The 18566-nt window shown below is 36.6% G+C and overlaps 1 protein-coding gene and 1 pseudogene across 5 annotated transcripts in view; one reads left to right on the forward strand and one right to left on the reverse strand.

The window, feature by feature from the left end:
- LOC137235728 (eukaryotic translation initiation factor 4 gamma 3-like) overlaps positions 1-18566 on the reverse strand; it is a 938449-nt gene that overhangs the window by 216873 nt on the left and 703010 nt on the right. The window lies entirely within an intron of this gene.
- LOC137235726 (ribosome-binding protein 1-like) overlaps positions 9438-18566 on the forward strand; it is a 45705-nt pseudogene continuing 36576 nt past the window's right edge.

Here is an 18566-nt window from a genome sequence, read left to right on the forward strand (position 1 = left end):
ATAATATTTTAAAAATATCAAATAAATTAAATAATATTTTTATCCTTAAAACCTAAAATTAATATTTATAATATTTGGTTGGCCGCCAAAGATATATTGGCCAAAAGCGTCCACACGGATTCACGCCAGAATCGACCAACACCCGCACACACAAACACGCACACATAACAGCCAAAAAACTTCATACAAAGCTACATTCGAGTCCAAACATACAACCCAAACCACGCAACACCATACATTTTTTCACAAAACCACCAAGAGGTAATATAAAACACTTTTATACTCACAACACAACAAATTTTGGCAACGGAAACCCACCATACCACTAATACTATCACCGAAAGAATCTGAGAGGGAGAGAAGTTAAGCGCGACTCATTGGGAGCGCGCTCGCCAGCTTGAATATTTTTTTTTACTCACCATTACTTAAATTTATATTTATTATATTAGGCCGTACAACCATTATTATTATTTTTGTTTTTGAAAAGAAAAAGAGTTATTTGGAAATTTTGAATTTTTATGAATTTGTTAATTTTTTATTATTAGTTCTGTAATTTAATTCGTATGAGTTTTTCTTTTTATCCTTAATTTTTCTTACCTTTTCACAGTTAGCATATTATTATTTTTGCCGACAGTCACATTAATTTTGAGGTATTCGTACCCAGCCCTACACAGGCATATCTATTTGTATGTGCATGAGCCTCTCACAAAAATTTATTCACAAACAATAATTTTTTTTCGAATTGTAATATTAATTTTTCGTTTAAATTTTTGTTGTCTAAATCTTTTTTGAATTCACAATTAATACTTTTCTGGTCCACTTTTAATTTTCAGGTAATATCCACTCGGCATTTTTACTGTTATTTTCGCGGTTAAAAAAAAAATTTTTTTTTCTCTACTCAAAAAGTAATTCTAATTCGACTTAATTTTGTTTCCGCGATTTTTTTATTATTTCGAATTTTTGTAGAATGTGTATAAAAGTGTGCACATGCATTGAACCGATACGCAAAACTAATAGCAAAAGACACTTGTGCGTAGTATTAGCCGTGACCACGGTCAATCGGCCAAAGACCTATAACAGGATAAAAATTCCATTATTCTGCATATGTTGTTTGTCTTTATTTTTTTTCTTTCAGCTCCACACAACGATTTGATACCAATTCGGAGTTCTGGGCGAGGTGAGTTTTTCATAAAAGAAATAAAATAATAAATAAAAATTTTAAGTTAAACGGTTTTATTGAAAACAATACTTACATGAAGTAATAATAATACTAAAAGCTAGAAAATAATTAGGTAGGTCCTAGGTACTAGTCATCACACTCCTCATCAATCTAGGGCGTTGATCAGACAATTAAATAAAAGCGTTGGGCGCGTGAAATTTCTAAAATCTGAGGCGTAGCATAACCTGATTAAGGTTCAGTTGGTCTTATATATAACTATCAATAGAAATTTGACGCGTCCAACGCTTTTATTTGTCTGATCAACGCCCAAGATTGATGAAGAGTGTGATGACTAGTACCTAGGACCTACCTAATTATTTTCTAGCCTATAGTATAATTATTACTTCATGTAAGTATTGTTTTCAATAAAACCGTTTAACTTAAAAAAATTTTTTTAATTATTTTATTTTCAAGTTTTTAGTCTTTATTTAATTGCCTATTATTTCTCATTCTATTTAGTTCATTTAGTGACTCCTTATTACACGACCTCTTTCCTGACACTTTGTTACATTCTAAGTCCTCAATACATAATCCTTCCAAAGACTTTACTCGACTCTGCGCCACGTATGTTTTTCCCACCTCCAACTCCAAAATATTTTGGTGTCACTTCTACCGTAATTTCTGTATGTAATATTTGTTCCAAATATGAGCCAAATCGGACGTCATAGGTCGCTTTCTATTCATATGTATATTATGTGTTCCAAATATGGACAAAATCGGGCCACAAATACGATTTTTTTTTTGAATATCTCGATCTTTGCGGCACCTAGCGGCGAGTCTTTTCATAGGTCGCTTTCTATTCTCGTATGTATGATGTGTTCAAAATATGAGCCAAATCGGGCCAAAAATACGAGTTTTGTGAATATCTCAATCCTTGCGCCACCTAGCGGCGATTTTTTTTTCATAGGTCGCTTTCTATTCTTGTATGTATTATGTTGTCCAAATATGAGCGAAATCGGACCACAAATACGATTTTTGTGAATATCTCGATCCTTGCGCCACCTAGCGGTGATTTTTCTCATAGGTCGCTTTTTACTCTTGTATGTATTACGTGTTCCAAATATGAGCCAAATCGGACCACAAATACGATTTTTGTGAATATCTCGATCTTTGCCCCACATAGCGGCGATTTTTATTATTGCATTGTCATCGGGTTCTGAACTATATCCCAAGTTTCAAGCTTGTAGCTTATCGGGAAGTTACTTAAATTTCAATTACAAAATTCGTAAGAGCCGCCAACCAGCCAACCAAACAACCAGCCTGTCAAGTCAAGCTAAATAAAGCCGTTTAAAAAAAATCTTAACCAACGTGTGTACATTTGTAAATTACAACCTCAGATTAAAGTACACACACCCATACATATAGTTATTTTAACATTTTTTTGGGTGTGAGCGCACACACAAGCGTCCAGATATACATATGTTATACGTATGATTGTGCACAACTGTTTAGATGGATATTACGCCGGATCTAAAAATTAGAATATAAAGTACGCGAAAGAAAGGAAAAGTTAATTGTATATAATTAGAATAAGTATTAGTAGGTAGAAATAATAATTGATTCTAATTCATATAATAATAATTGCATAAAGAGAATAGGTTTTCGAGATAGGTATATAGGTTTATGATTTTTCTCCAATTTCCTTTATTGACTACAAAATAAGTTTGTCAAATAAAAAACACACTGATACACTAACAACATATATTTTTTATTTGGCACAACAAATGCATTTCGGACAGACCTGCTGTCCATCATCAGCGACGCGCTACTAAAACAAAGGAGTCAAGAATATAAACAAAATAGAAAATATTAGCAATATTATATCAATTACAAAACAACGCACATATGTATGTATTAAACTAAAGAAAAAAGAGGGGAATTTATGTTCCCGTTGTCAGCATTCATGGCAATCTTGGTTTTTGTGATGTAGAGAGATTCGTAAGCGTCTAACTTTCTGTTGTTGTGCACCGCTTTTATTAAATGAAGACTCTCTTCTACAGTGCCGATGCTGTGCTTTGTTGAGCTGTCGTCATTTGTCGTGTGAATATGCGCTGCTACTGCAGACCGATGAATTTGTTTATTGTTGGCGTGCTTTTCGTGTTCTTTGAAACGAACAGAGATTTGCCTTCTAGTTTGTCCAACATATTTTGCATCGCAACCCAGGCAGCTAATTTGGTAAATGCCGCTACGCTCAAGCATTGGGACAGTATCTTTTGTGGAGCCCAAAATGTTTTTCAATTTGTTGTTGTTTGTATATACGATTTTCATTTCATTCTTTTCAAATATGTTCGTTAAATTACTGGTGATAGCAGGAAAATAACTAAATGGTATGCGTGCTAATTTGTTTGTTTTAATTTCTTTATTTTGAGCGAAGATAGTAGTTAAATTGTTTTTGTAGTGTAAGTTGGAATGTTTTTTTATTAGTTTATCGATGAGTTTCTTGTCAAAGCCATTGGTAGTTGCGAGATCAATAATTTTTGTATACTCGTTTTTATAATTGATTACGGAGAGTGGTAAATTCACAAGGCGATAAACCAATGAATGAAATGCAGCTATTTTGGTTAGATAGGGGCAGAAAGAATCACTTGTGATTAAACGGTTAGTTGAGGTGGGTTTTCGATAAACCGCATAGTCAATTTTATTGTTCACTCTTGTGCATTTCAAGTCTAAGAAATTTATGGAGTTTTGTTCATCTTCCACTTCAACTGTGAATTTTATGCTGTCGTATTTGTTGTTTATTGTGTCCAATGTGTGTTGAAGTTCTTGTTTTTTAATTATGCAAAACACATCGTCGACGTATCTGATCCAAATTCGAGGTAAGACACCTTCTGCTTTCAAATCGTTTTCGAATTTGGTCATGAATGCTTCTGCAATTAGTGGTGACAGTGGGTTTCCCATGCTGGTACCGAAGTCATTAGAACAAAACTTATCTCTGAAGGCAAAACAATTGTGGGACATACAAATCTGGGATGCTTCAATTAAAACTTTTATTTCATCCGGGTTGGCCTGTTTGTTTTCCAGGTGTTTTCGAAGAGACTCTATAGCAATATCAACTGGGATGCTCGGAAACAATGCTGTTACATCGAAGGATGCAAAAATTTCGCCTTCATGGATTTCTATATCTTTGGTCCTGTTAACAAATTCGAAGGTGTTTTTTATGCTGGCACCCTCAAAATTTCCATATTTGCTCAACTCATTTACCACCATTTTGCGACGCGAACCAACGGTGATGATGTATTGGAGACGATTTTCCGCATCTTTTCTCCTTCCTTGTGGACCTTTGGCAAACCGTACATTTTGGGTACACTAGGATTTGGCACCAAAAAGGCGTATTTATTGGTCTTAAAAACTTCGCAAATTTTTTTTATGATTAATTTGGCGTCATTAACCATACGATTAAGCGGGGATCGTTTTAAAAGGTGGAAACCATCTTCTTCGATAGAGAGATGCATTCGGCGGTCGTAGTCTTTTTTGTCCATAATAACGACTTTATTACCTTTATCGGACTTCATATAGTAGACGTCCTTCTCTTTTAAGTGTTTAATCGTCTTGATTACTTCTGGTTTCTGACGTTTTTTATGTTTGAGTTTAGCATTTGTTATTGCTTTCATTGCTGTTTCACGAATTGTCTTTTGTGTACTTAACGGTTTGAACTGAATGGCGGATTCAATATCTACGATGGCATCTTCTACATTCCCGGACATTGTGTGGGGAGTAAAATTTAGATCTCTATTTAATAGATCTAGTTCTTCATCGTTGAACATGGCGGTAGATAGGTTCATTACGAGGTTTTTTACTGGGCGAATTTCGGGGCGGGCTTTTGGGTGTTGACTAAGTTGTTCCTCGATGAGTCTTTTTAATTTGCCATTCTGTATATTGCGCTTTTTCTTGAAGCTGTTATGGCATTGTTCGAAGAATTTTTGTTGGTTTTCCATGAAAATTGCAAACGAGATATTGTCCATTGAATTTGTTAACTCCAAATGTAAACTGTATAATTCAAGCTGCGTTGAGTCGAGACGGTTATATTGGTATTCGATTTCATACGTGATCCAGTTTTGTTTAGCTTGGGCCAAGACTCGATTCGTATGGGAATTTGAAACACTACACTTTATATGTGCGAATTTGGGTATTACTTTTAGTGACTTGCATTGTTTTAAAAAGAAAATGTCAGTTTTTATTCTTTCCCTCTTGTTTAACAAGCGAGTGTAACGGTTCAATTTTTGCTTGGACTGCATAATTACATAAACTGTGTGAGAACTATTTATTTATTAAAATAGCCGAACCTAAGGTTTGTAGTCTGACAACACGTAAAATGATTTTTCTCCAATTTCCTTTATTGACTACAAAATAAGTTTGTCAAATAAAAAACACACTGATACACTAACAACATATATTTTTTATTTGGCACAACAAATGCATTTCGGACAGACCTGCTGTCCATCATCAGCGACGCGCTACTAAAACAAAGGAGTCAAGAATATAAACAAAATAGAAAATATTAGCAATATTATATCAATTACAAAACAACGTACATATGTGTGTATTAAACTAAAGAAAAAAGAGGGGAATTTATGTTCCCGTTGTCAGCATTCATGGCAATCTTGGTTTTTGTGATGTAGAGAGATTCGTAAGCGTCTAACTTTCTGTTGTTGTGCACCGCTTTTATTAAATGAAGACTCTCTTCTACAGTGCCGATGCTGTGCTTTGTTGAGCTGTCGTCATTTTTCGTGTGAATATGCGCTGCTACTGCAGACCGATGAATTTGTTTATTGTTGGCGTGCTTTTCGTGTTCTTTGAAACGAACAGAGATTTGCCTTCTAGTTTGTCCAACATATTTTGCATCGCAACCCAGGCATCTAATTTGGTAAATGCCGCTACGCTCAAGCATTGGGACAGTATCTTTTGTGGAGCCCAAAATGTTTTTCAATTTGTTGTTGTTTGTATATACGATTTTCATTTCATTCTTTTCAAATATGTTCCTTAAATTATTGGTGATAGCAGGAAAATAACTAAATGGCATGCGTGCTAATTTGTTTGTTTTAATTTCTTTATTTTGAGCGAAGAGAGTAGTTAAATTGTTTTTGTAGTGTAAGTTGGAACGTTTTTTTATTAGTTTATCGATGAGTTTCTTGTCAAAGCCATTGGTAGTTGCGAGATCAATAATTTTTGTATACTCGTTTTTATAATTGATTACGGAGAGTGGTAAATTCACAAGGCGATAAACCAATGAATGAAATGCAGCTATTTTGGTTTGATAGGGGCAGAAAGAATCACTTGTGATTAAACGGTTAGTTGAGGTGGGTTTTCGATAAACCGCATAGTCAATTTTATTGTTCACTCTTGTGCATTTCAAGTCTAAGAAATTTATGGAGTTTTGTTCATCTTCCACTTCAACTGTGAATTTTATGCTGTCGTATTTGTTGTTTATTGTGTCCAATGTGTGTTGAAGTTCTTGTTTTTTAATTATGCAAAACACATCGTCGACGTATCTGATCCAAATTCGAGGTAAGACACCTTCTGCTTTCAAATCGTTTTCGAATTTGGTCATGAATGCTTCTGCAATTAGTGGTGACAGTGGGTTTCCCATGCTGGTACCGAAGTCATTAGAATAAAACTTATCTCTGAAGGCAAAACAATTGTGGGACATACAAATCTGGGATGCTTCAATTAAAACTTTTATTTCATCCGGGTTGGCCTGTTTGTTTTCCAGGTGTTTTCGAAGATACTCTATAGCAATATCAACTGGGATGCTCGGAAACAATGCTGTTACATCGAAGGATGCAAAAATTTCGCCTTCATGGATTTCTATATCTTTGGTCCTGTTAACAAATTCGAAGGTGTTTTTTATGCTGGCACCCTCAAAATTTCCATATTTGCTCATCTCATTTACCAACCATTTTGCGACGCGAACCAACGGTGATGATGTATTGGAGACGATTTTCCGCATCTTTTCTCCTTCCTTGTGGACCTTTGGCAAACCGTACATTTTGGGTACACTAGGATTTGGCACCAAAAAGGCGTATTTATTGGTCTTAAAAACTTCGCAAATTTTTTTGATGATTAATTTGGCGTCATTAACCATACGATTAAGCGGAGATCGTTTTAAAAGGTGGAAACCATCTTCTTCGATAGAGAGATAGATTCGGCGGTCGTAGTCTTTTTTGTCCATAATAACGACTTTATTACCTTTATCGGACTTCATATAGTAGACGTCCTTCTCTTTTAAGTGTTTAATCGTCTTGATTACTTCTGGTTTCTGACGTTTTTTATGTTTGGGTTTAGCATTTGTTATTGCTTTCATTGCTGTTTCACGAATTGTCTTTTGTGTACTTAACGGTTTGAACTGAATGGCGGATTCAATATCTACGATGGCATCTTCTACATTCCCGGACATTGTGTGGGGAGTAAAATTTAGACCTCTATTTAATAGATCTAGTTCTTCATCGTTGAACATGGCGGTAGATAGGTTCATTACGAGGTTTTTTACTGGGCGAATTTCGGGGCGGGCTTTTGGGTGTTGACTAAGTTGTTCCTCGATGAGTCTTTTTAATTTGCCATTCTGTATATTGCGCTTTTTCTTGAAGCTGTTATGGCATTGTTCGAAGAATTTTTGTTGGTTTTCCATGAAAATTGCAAACGAGATATTGTCCATTGAATTTGTTAACTCCAAATTTAAACTGTATAATTCAAGCTGCGTTGAGTCGAGACGGTTATATTGGTATTCGATTTCATACGTGATCCAGTTTTGTTTAGCTTGGGCCAAGACTCGATTCGTACGGGAATTTGAAACACTACACTTTATATGTGCGAATTTGGGTATTACTTTTAGTGACTTGCATTGTTTTAAAAAGAAAATTTCAGTTTTTATTCTTTCCCTCTTGTTTAACAAGCGAGTGTAACGGTTCAATTTTTGCTTGGACTGCATAATTACATAAACTGTGTGAGAACTATTTATTTATTAAAATAGCCGAACCTAAGGTTTGTAGTCTGACAACACGTAAAATGATTTTTCTCCAATTTCCTTTATTGACTACAAAATAAGTTTGTCAAATAAAAAACACACTGATACACTAACAACATATATTTTTTATTTGGCACAACAAATGCATTTCGGACAGACCTGCTGTCCATCATCAGCGACGCGCTACTAAAACAAAGGAGTCAAGAATATAAACAAAATAGAAAATATTAGCAATATTATATCAATTACAAAACAACGTACATATGTATGTATTAAACTAAAGAAAAAAGAGGGGAATTTATGTTCCCGTTGTCAGCATTCATGGCAATCTTGGTTTTTGTGATGTAGAGAGATTCGTAAGCGTCTAACTTTCTGTTGTTGTGCACCGCTTTTATTAAATGAAGACTCTCTTCTACAGTGCCGATGCTGTGCTTTGTTGAGCTGTCGTCAAAAGAGAAGGACGTCTACTATATGAAGTCCGATAAAGGTAATAAAGTCGTTATTATGGACAAAAAGACTACGACCGCCGAATGCATCTCTCTATCGAAGAAGATGGTTTCCACCTTTTAAAACGATCCCCGCTTAATCGTATGGTTAATGACGCCAAATTAATCATCAAAAAAATTTGCGAAGTTTTTAAGACCAATAAATACGCCTTTTTGGTGCCAAATCCTAGTGTACCCAAAATGTACGGTTTGCCAAAGGTCCACAAGGAAGGAAAAAAATGCGGAAAATCGTCTCCAATACATCATCACCGTTGGTTCGCGTCGCAAAATGGTTGGTAAATGAGTTGAGCAAATATGGAAATTTTGAGGGTGCCAGCATAAAAAACACCTTCGAATTTGTTAACAGGACCAAAGATATAGAAATCCATGAAGGCGAAATTTTTGCATCCTTCGATGTAACAGCATTGTTTCCGAGCATCCCAGTTGATATTGCTATAGAGTCTCTTCGAAAACAACTGGAAAACAAACAGGCCAACCCGGATGAAATAAAAGTTTTAATTGAAGCATCCCAGATTTGTATGTCCCACAATTGTTTTGCCTTCAGAGATAAGTTTTATTCTAATGACTTCGGTAAAATTAAAAAGACTCATCGAGGAACAACTTAGTCAACACCCAAAAGCCCGCCCCGAAATTCGCCCAGTAAAAAACCTCGTAATGAACCTATCTACCGCCATGTTCAACGATGAAGAACTAGATCTATTAAATAGAGGTCTAAATTTTACTCCCCACACAATGTCCGGGAATGTAGAAGATGAAAGCAATAACAAATGCTAAACTCAAACATAAAAAACGTCAGAAACCAGAAGTAATCAAGACGATTAAACACTTAAAAGAGAAGGACGTCTACTATATGAAGTCCGATAAAGGTAATAAAGTCGTTATTATGGACAAAAAATACTACGACCGCCGAATGCATCTCTCTATCGAAGAAGATGGTTTCCACCCTTTAAAACGATCCCCGCTTAATCGTATGGTTAATGACGCCAAATTAATCATCAAAAAAATTTGCGAAGTTTTTAAGACCAATAAATCGCCTTTTTGGTGCCAAATCCTAGTGTACCCAAAATGTACGGTTTGCCAGAGGTCCACAAGGAAGGAGAAAAGATGCGGAAAATCGTCTCCAATACATCATCACCGTTGGTTCGCGTCGCAAAATGGTTGGTAAATGAGTTGAGCAAATATGGAAATTTTGAGGGTACCAGCATAAAAAACACCTTCGAATTTGTTAACAGGACCAAAGATATAGAAATCCATGAAGGCGAAATTTTTGCATCCTTCGATGTAACAGCATTGTTTCCGAGCATCCCAGTTGATATTGCTATAGAGTCTCTTCGAAAACACCTGGAAAACAAACAGGCCAACCCGGATGAAATAAAAGTTTTAATTGAAGCATCCCAGATTTGTATGTCCCACAATTGTTTTGCCTTCAGAGATAAGTTTTATTCTAATGGCTTCGGTACCAGCATGGGAAACCCACTGTCACCACTAATTGCAGAAGCATTCTTGACCAAATTCGAAAACGATTTGAAAGCAGGTTTCTTACCTCGAATTTGGATCAGATACGTCGACGATGTGTTTTGCATAATTAAAAAACAAGAACTTCAACACACATTGGACACAATAAACAACAAATACGACAGCATAAAATTCACAGTTGAAGTGGAAGATGAACAAAACTCCATAAATTTCTTAGACTTGAAATGCACAAGAGTGAACAATAAAATTGACTATGCGGTTTATCGAAAACCCACCTCAACTAACCGTTTAATCACAAGTGATTCTTTCTGCCCCTATCAAACCAAAATAGCTGCATTTCATTCATTGGTTTATCGCCTTGTGAATTTACCACTCTCCGTAATCAATTATAAAAACGAGTATACAAAAATTATTGACCTCGCAACTACCAATGGCTTTGACAAGAAACTCATCGATAAACTAATAAAAAAACATTCCAACTTACACTACAAAAACAATTTAACTACTCTCTTCGCTCAAAATAAAGAAATTAAAACAAACAAATTAGCACGCATACCATTTAGTTATTTTCCTGCTATCACCAATAATTTAACGAACATATTTGAAAAGAATGAAATGAAAATCGTATATACAAACAACAACAAATTGAAAAACATTTTGGGCTCCACAAAAGATACCGTCCCAATGCTTGAGCGTAGCGGCATTTACCAAATTAGCTGCCTGGGTTGCGATGCAAAATATGTTGGACAAACTAGAAGGCAAATCTCTGTTCGTTTCAAAGAACACGAAAAGCACGCCAACAATAAACAAATTCATCGGTCTGCAGTAGCAGCGCATATTCACACGACAAATGACGACAGCTCAACAAAGCACAGCATCGGCACTGTAGAAGAGAGTCTTCATTTAATAAAAGCGGTGCAAAACAACAGAAAGTTAGACGCTTACGAATCTCTCTACATCACAAAAACCAAGATTGCCATGAATGCTGACAACGGGAACATAAATTCCCCTCTTTTTTCTTTAGTTTAATACATACATATGTACGTTGTTTTGTAATTGATATAATATTGCTAATATTTTCTATTTCGTTTATATTCTTGACTTCTTTGTTTTAGTAGCGCGTCGCTGATGATGGACAGCAGGTCTGTCCGAAATGCATTTGTTGTGCCAAATAAAAAATATATGTTGTTAGTGTATCAGTGTGTTTTTATTTGACAAACTTATTTTGTAGTCAATAAAGGAAATTGGTGAAAAATCATTTTACGTGTTGTCAGACTACAAACCTTAGGTTCGGCTATTTTAATAAATAAATAGTTCTCACACAGTTTATATAGGTTTATTTTTCGGGAAATATTTGATATCAATAAATTGTAACTTGAAAACGAAAGTTTTGCATAATTATTATTTAGTTTGCATGCATGGTCTGAAATTTTGATTTTTGTTAAGACATAGGTAAATCATGTCTGGCTAAAAACTTCAAATTATTTGTGCAGGTGTTGCCCTTGTGGTAACTGATGGTAAGTTGGGGTAATTGAGTAAGTAATGGAAGGGACGTAAAGACTTAGAGACGGACATTAGTCAGGAAGCGGAGCCATCGTAGGATTCGAAGGCTGGTCACATCTTGAGAACAGGCGGGGTGGGACGTCTCCACCTGACTCCGACAGGTTTTCATCCGCTTTACTATATTTCTTTTTCTTCCTTTGTTTAAATTATTTCCCCAGGCATGAACCTAAATTTTGCTATGCAACTGTTGGGAAAGGAGAAGTGGCAAGAACTGCGCCTCAAAGCCGACGCGCCTCAGCCGGGCTACTACCATGCTACTCCGCCACTCCTCTCCCGTACCAGGCAGTTACACAACAATGGCGTCCAACGGTATAGCCCAATAGTAATTGTAACTTTTCCCGTATTTCTTTTTTTTAGTATACTTTTCGCTCATTTCCAACTTTTATAATTTTTTTTTTGCTTAACGTTCTTTTCTACATACTATTTTCAGTTTGTTACTATCCTGCTTCTTTCCTTAATTTTCGTTCTCTACGACAGATTTAGGGTCACGAGGGCAACCGTTGTCAGCAACGAGCGATATGTGCCTGAGTGATAAAACAGTGGGGTGAGTGCTGACGGTGATTTCTGAGTTCCTTTTAAGAACTTCAAAGTTTTTAAAAGTGGAATCAGGATTAAGACGATGTTTATTTTTTTTGTTTTTGTTTTGTTGCAAGCAACCTGGTGCTATGTAGATGGTCCAGCACCGTACTTATGTGAGGGTTTGGTAAGCTCGCAGGGGGTAGAGAATTTGACAGGGTAAGGGGAAATTGTGGCAACCACGTCTTGAGCTAGTTCTTAAGACGCTTTAGTGCCACATTTCACTTAGATGACATTGACCTTGGACAGAATACATCATTACTTTACACCACTTACCCACAGAGTCCATCATGCGAGGACAACACTAGAATGCACCAACAGTAAACACCTTAGAAGATAAACGTTTGAAATTTTCGTTGTTTTTTTTTTTTTTGAATAAGAGCAGAGTTTATAGAAATTTAATTGAATATACTTATTCTTTTGTTTTTCTATTTTTCGTTGTCGGATTTTTTTTCTAAACAGATATGTTTATTTGATTTTAATAATGGGGGATTGCCCATATTGCTTTTATAAATGTATGAAAACATTTACTTGAAGCAATTTTTTAATTTTATAATTTTATAATTTATTTAATAATTTGGGAAAAATTTAAACAACGTGACATCAGGACGGACAAGGCGACAGCTGTTTGGATTATACCTTGTAAATCTCTTCAAAGCCTTTTCTCCCGGGAGTGGGAGTCGAACTCGCACTCCTACGATAGTTGAAATGGTTATAAACGCATTCAGCTACGTCATGCCTTAGTTGTTCCTGTAGTCCTGATGTCACGTTGTTTAAATTTTTCCCAAATTATTAAATGAAAGATATGTTTATTATTATATATTTTTTTAACACTTATTTGAAGTTTTTTTTTACTTTCTTTATACAATTTAATATTATTACTTTTTAGGTTATTGTGAAACACAAACGTATTCCAGGAAATACTTTTCTGAATTTTTATATATTTTCATGGTTTTGTTGCTACTTTTTGAGGTTTTATCTACAACAATTGTCTTTTAGAGTTTCTCTAGCGTTTTGATGAAGTCATTGAAAAATTTATTATTATTATATTTGCATTTTTTTATACATATTTTTAAGAATTCTTCTTGGATTGGTTTTTTTTTTTTTTATTTTTTGCTGTCATTCCGCACAATGTTTTTTTTTAAACCCAAAACAATTATTGAAATTCATATTCTTTCAGCTTGTTTTTAGTTTTTTTGGATTAGTATCATACAAGCGTTTTATATACATATATCAGTACACACCCTCAAAGGTTTTTTACATCGAGGCTATTTATTTTGCATTTTTTGCTTCTACAATTGATACACTTATCAATGAACAGCTAATCACTGAAACTCAAAAGTGGAAAGAAATTTTATATAGAATTTTGGACACTATTTTAATTTTGGGTGAAAGAGGCCTAGCTTTCAAAGGCGAAAGTGTATATCTTGGTGAACGAAACGATGGACATTTTTAGGTCATCTAAGATCTTATAAGCCAATATGATCCGATACTTAGAGATCATTTGGAGAAAGTTAGGATTTCACAACAGCAGCAACGTTTACAAGTTCACTATCTTTCCCCAGATATTCAGAACGTGTTTATAGAAATTTGTGCAAAGCACGTGAGGGAAGCTATATTAGATCAAGGCAAGAAAGCCAAGTATTTTGCTATTATCGCTGATGATATGCCTGATGGTAGTCACGTTGACTACATTCATTTTGCGCTAACTCCATTTCAATTCGAAAGCAACAAATTTTACAATTCAAGAACGGTTTTTGGCTTTCGTTAAATGTACCTAACCAAAAAAACTAGTCAGAAAATCGCTGATCTAATTTGCCATACTTGATACGATAACGGCGCCAATATGAAAGGAGCTTACAACGGAGCACTACGTTACATTCTCGGCAAAAACTCGAATGCTGATTACTCGCCTTGTGCAACCCACAGTCTCAATTTTTGTGGTGTTGATGCAGGAGAATGTTGTACGGATGCAATTACTTTCTTCGGAGTTGTACAAAAATGTTTTACTATTTTCAGCAGCACTCCACAACGATGTCTTTCAGACAAAAGCCAATTTTGACTGCGCAAGCTTACGGCGATGTTACCGGCATTCTCAAGTACATCAACAAGTTCGAATGTATATTGCTGTCCTCAATTTTGTTCAAAATACTGACTACCATTAATGAAAGAAACGTGGTCCTCCAAGCTAGAGACGCCACCATAGATGTTGAGGTCCGACATCTAGATGCCTTAATAGCTGATTTGAAGTTGATCAGGAACCAATGGGAGACAATTTTAAACGAATGCGAAACAGTTGCTATTCAATTGAAAATCTCGCCGAAGTTTCCGGACATTCGAAAGAGAAACCACAAAAGACGTTCTGAAGATAATTTAAATGAGATAATTACGGATGATTCAGAGTCTGATTTTAAAAACAATACATTCCTGGTGATGGTTGATGCGGTAATCACTGGCATTACTCAACGATTTGCAGCTATGAGAAATTTGAGCGAGACGTTTTCCTTTTTGTGGCAATTTGAAGACATGGATGAAACTACGGTTCGGGCGAGCGCAGCAAAATTTGTCGAAAAATACAAGTCGGACATTTCTCAAAGCTTAGAATGCGAAATAATTCACTTGAAACACATTTACGAAGCAAATTTTTATAAAGGTCTGTCACCATTGGAATTGCTAAATGCCATCTACATATGTTCAAAACCTGTATACAACTTTCCCCAACATTTGTGTTGCTTTACGTATCTTTTGCACAATACCTGTCACTGTAGCTAGTGCAAAACGTTACTTCAGCGTCCTTTCAAGAATCAAAAACTTTCATAGATTGTGTTCATCTCAAGAGCGAGTTTCAGGACTTCCCACGCTTTGCGTTGAATCCGTTTTGGCAAGAAGGTTAAATTTTGATATTATTATAAAAATTTTGCAGCTAAAAAAGGAAGTAAAGCCACTCCTTGATATACGAACTTCCGATATTGGATAATTAAAATTTATAATCATCATTAAATTTATCAGAAATGTATTAAAATGTTACCAAATAACTAGAAAGGATTATTTGAAACAATATGTGGCTGTTAAAAGAGAATTTTATTTCTACGTTACAATAAAATAATTTAAAAAATAAATATTCTGTGTTAATTTTATTGACAGCTCTTAGTCCAAAAATCATTTAGTTGATGTGGCAAACATTTTTTTTTTGATGTAATCCATCAATAACGATTCATGAATGAGACGTCATTAATTCAAGTTAATCAAATGTATTAGTGGATTTTTTATAGGGGGCCCGTAAATTATTTAGTCCCGGGCCCGCATTTTCTCTCTACTGCCCTGCATATATATACTTAAGAATTGTTCATTTTTGAATGTTGCACATATTTTATCCTTTATACACATAGGTATCTTTTTATACACTTTTTATATATATACACACATACATATACTTCTTTCATACCATTTTTACCATTTGAATTGCGATCTTTGTTATAACTGTTTATTTAAATTTTGTTAAACTCCGATTTAACAAATAAATCCATAGGTGAAATAACCGTTGAATTAAACATTTTTTTTGTGCTGTCATACTTTGGGTAGAAAAGCGTTTCGGTTTTTATTTTTTTGTTTCCTTTGTGCAACTTTGGAGTTTGTCGATTTTTTCGATACGGTTTTGATAGTCTGATTGTGGATTCCCTTAAATACCAGCCCCCTTAGTTTATGGATAAGGCCGAGAATCAGGGAGCTGTACCAAAGAGGGGTTTAGGATTATTAACACACGACAAGCGGATAACACGTAGCGTATCTCGGGCTCTGGAGAATCAGGTGGCAGGGTCCTTGTTCACTCATATCGATACAGGAATCGAATATCCAGTCGATTTCATTCCGGCAGACCTCTTGAACCATTGCACTGCTAGGGTATTTGGACAGCCAGAGGCCCAAACCAACGTAAGGCAGGAGGTTAGTATGACAGATAGATTTTCTTTCGAAGTTTCTGACAGCACTTTGAGTAGTTCACGGAAGATTGAGAAGGTAGTGGAGATGTCAAACTCGGAGCTAGAAGCAACTGGAAGTTCCTAGGAGGGCACCTGGAGCAGAAGCGGCCGCATATGGTAGAACACCATCAACGTTAGCGGTGATGGTTCAGCAGAATGCGCAGATGACGGAAAATATGGACCAGGTACGCCAGATGAGAGCTGATGTTTCTAGGCTCAGCAATCGCGTTGCCGACGTGGAGTCGTCAATGCGCGCTCCTACTGCGCCACCCCGTAGCGATACATTGAGAGGTCAGCGCAACTCCAGCAACGCCAACACAAATTACCCAAGAAGAAAGTTGTGTCTTTCGCCTAGAAAGAATTCGTTTCCAATATCAGTTGTCATACCAGCAACTCTTTTCGGACTTCCATTGTTTGGCGACAGGGCCTGCTCTCAAGTGGTACTGGCAGATACTGGAACATCACGCCGCTGATGAAACTTTTGATTACTTCGGTTTAAAAGGGGAGATTCTGGCGCAGTTCAAGTCGGCAGAATGATACTACGAAGTAATACGTGAGATTATGGAAAGGAAGCAGCAACCCCAAGAGAGCTTTGACGAATATTACGCCGATGTCCACGATCTCGCGTTCCGTCTTAGGCCAAGGATACCCGAAAAAGAGTGAGTTAGTGAAGATAATTAAGGGCAACTTAAAACCGTATCTGGCCAATCTCACATTTGCAACGAGACCGAAACGATGGCATAATTGAAGCTAGAATGCAAGAGAGCGGAACAACTCATGAGGAGAATAGGTCTAGCGCAAAGCCCGTTAGTGAGATAGGGACGAATAGCGGGTTATGGTCAGAAGAGCAGGCGGGTGAGTTTAGTGTTGAGGTATTCAGCAAGGATACTAGGAGCATTAGTGCTAATAAGAATATGCCTCGTGCCCCTATCTCTCAAAACATTCATAAGCCTACCATTCCCACCAATCCTAGTCCCATGGGAGTGGACGATGAAACTTTGCCATTGTGAAGGTATTAGTTCAGTCCAAAACCAAATGCTTTGCCCTTCCCCGTTCCACCTTATGTTGTGTTTTTCCTGTGGAATGCTGGTGGATTTTTACATAAAGAACCCGGCAGAAGCAGCGAAAGACACTAAGTGTAAGTCGTCGTTCCTTTTGACAAAATGTTTTGCGAGTGAGGGAGATTCATCGTTTTGTGTTTTTAAACCAGAGGCGGGAAACCGGGCCCTGGCAGAGATGTTCGGGAGCTCTGCCCAAAATCAAGAATTCCCGGAGAATTAGTAGAGGGTACACAGATTTATATATATTAAAACGAGATAAGGAAAGAGAGAAACAGAAGTTGCTTAGAAGGATCAGGAAGAAGATAATTTCAACGGCAGTCACTGTGCAGGGTGATAGCAGGCTTTTCGCAAAAACGGAGATTGGTGGACGAGAGGTGCTCGCGCTCTTAGATTCCGAATTTGGGGCTAGCTGCTTAGGGAAAATGCCAATAAATTGCTCGTAAGTAAAGAAAGTCTGATTCTGCCGATCCAGGGGCAAAACGTTAAGACAGCCAACGGGGATGAAACCGCGGTTGTTGGAGTTGTGAATCTTCCAGTACTGTGGGACAATGCCACTCGGGAGCTGGAATTCCTCATAGTGCAGGGGTTGCAAGAAGAGGTCTATCTGGGGATCGATTTCTGGAAAGCCTTCCAGCTTAATGTAGTCAGTAGGGGGCCTCAAATCAACTCAAAGGTTTCTGCCGTGTCAGAGCTTACGCCTGTTGATGGTGACTTGTTATTCGATGCGGTGCAACATGATTTGAGTCCCGAAAAAACTGTGGCTTTGGATCGCTTGAAAGCACAGCATCGTTCATTTGCAGTACTTGGGTTGGATAAAGCAGCGCCACTACCCAATTTCTCCGGCAATACAAAAATTTATCTTCGCAGAACTGGACAGAATGTTGGAAATGGATGTCATCGAAGAAAGTAACAGCTGTTGGAATTCTCCCGTGTCATTGGTTATTAAAGGAACTAAAACAGAATATGTTTGGACGCCCGTAAGTTAAATGAACGTACAATGCAGGATGCCTACCCACCTCCACATATAGATGGTATTCTAAGTCGGCTTCAGAATACCAGGTACATATCTGCCATAGATTTGAAAGACGCGTTTTGGCAGATACCTTTAGAGCGAAAGTCCAGGCAGAAAACTGCTTTCACTGTTCCTGGTAGACCTTTGTACCATTTCACAGTCATGCCTTTTGGACTGTGCAACGCGGCGCAGCGAATGTGTCGGTTAAAGGACAA

This window comes from Eurosta solidaginis, unplaced genomic scaffold (genome assembly GCF_040869045.1).
Source record: "Eurosta solidaginis isolate ZX-2024a unplaced genomic scaffold, ASM4086904v1 ctg00001057.1, whole genome shotgun sequence".
Classification (NCBI taxonomy): Eukaryota; Metazoa; Arthropoda; class Insecta; order Diptera; family Tephritidae; genus Eurosta; species Eurosta solidaginis.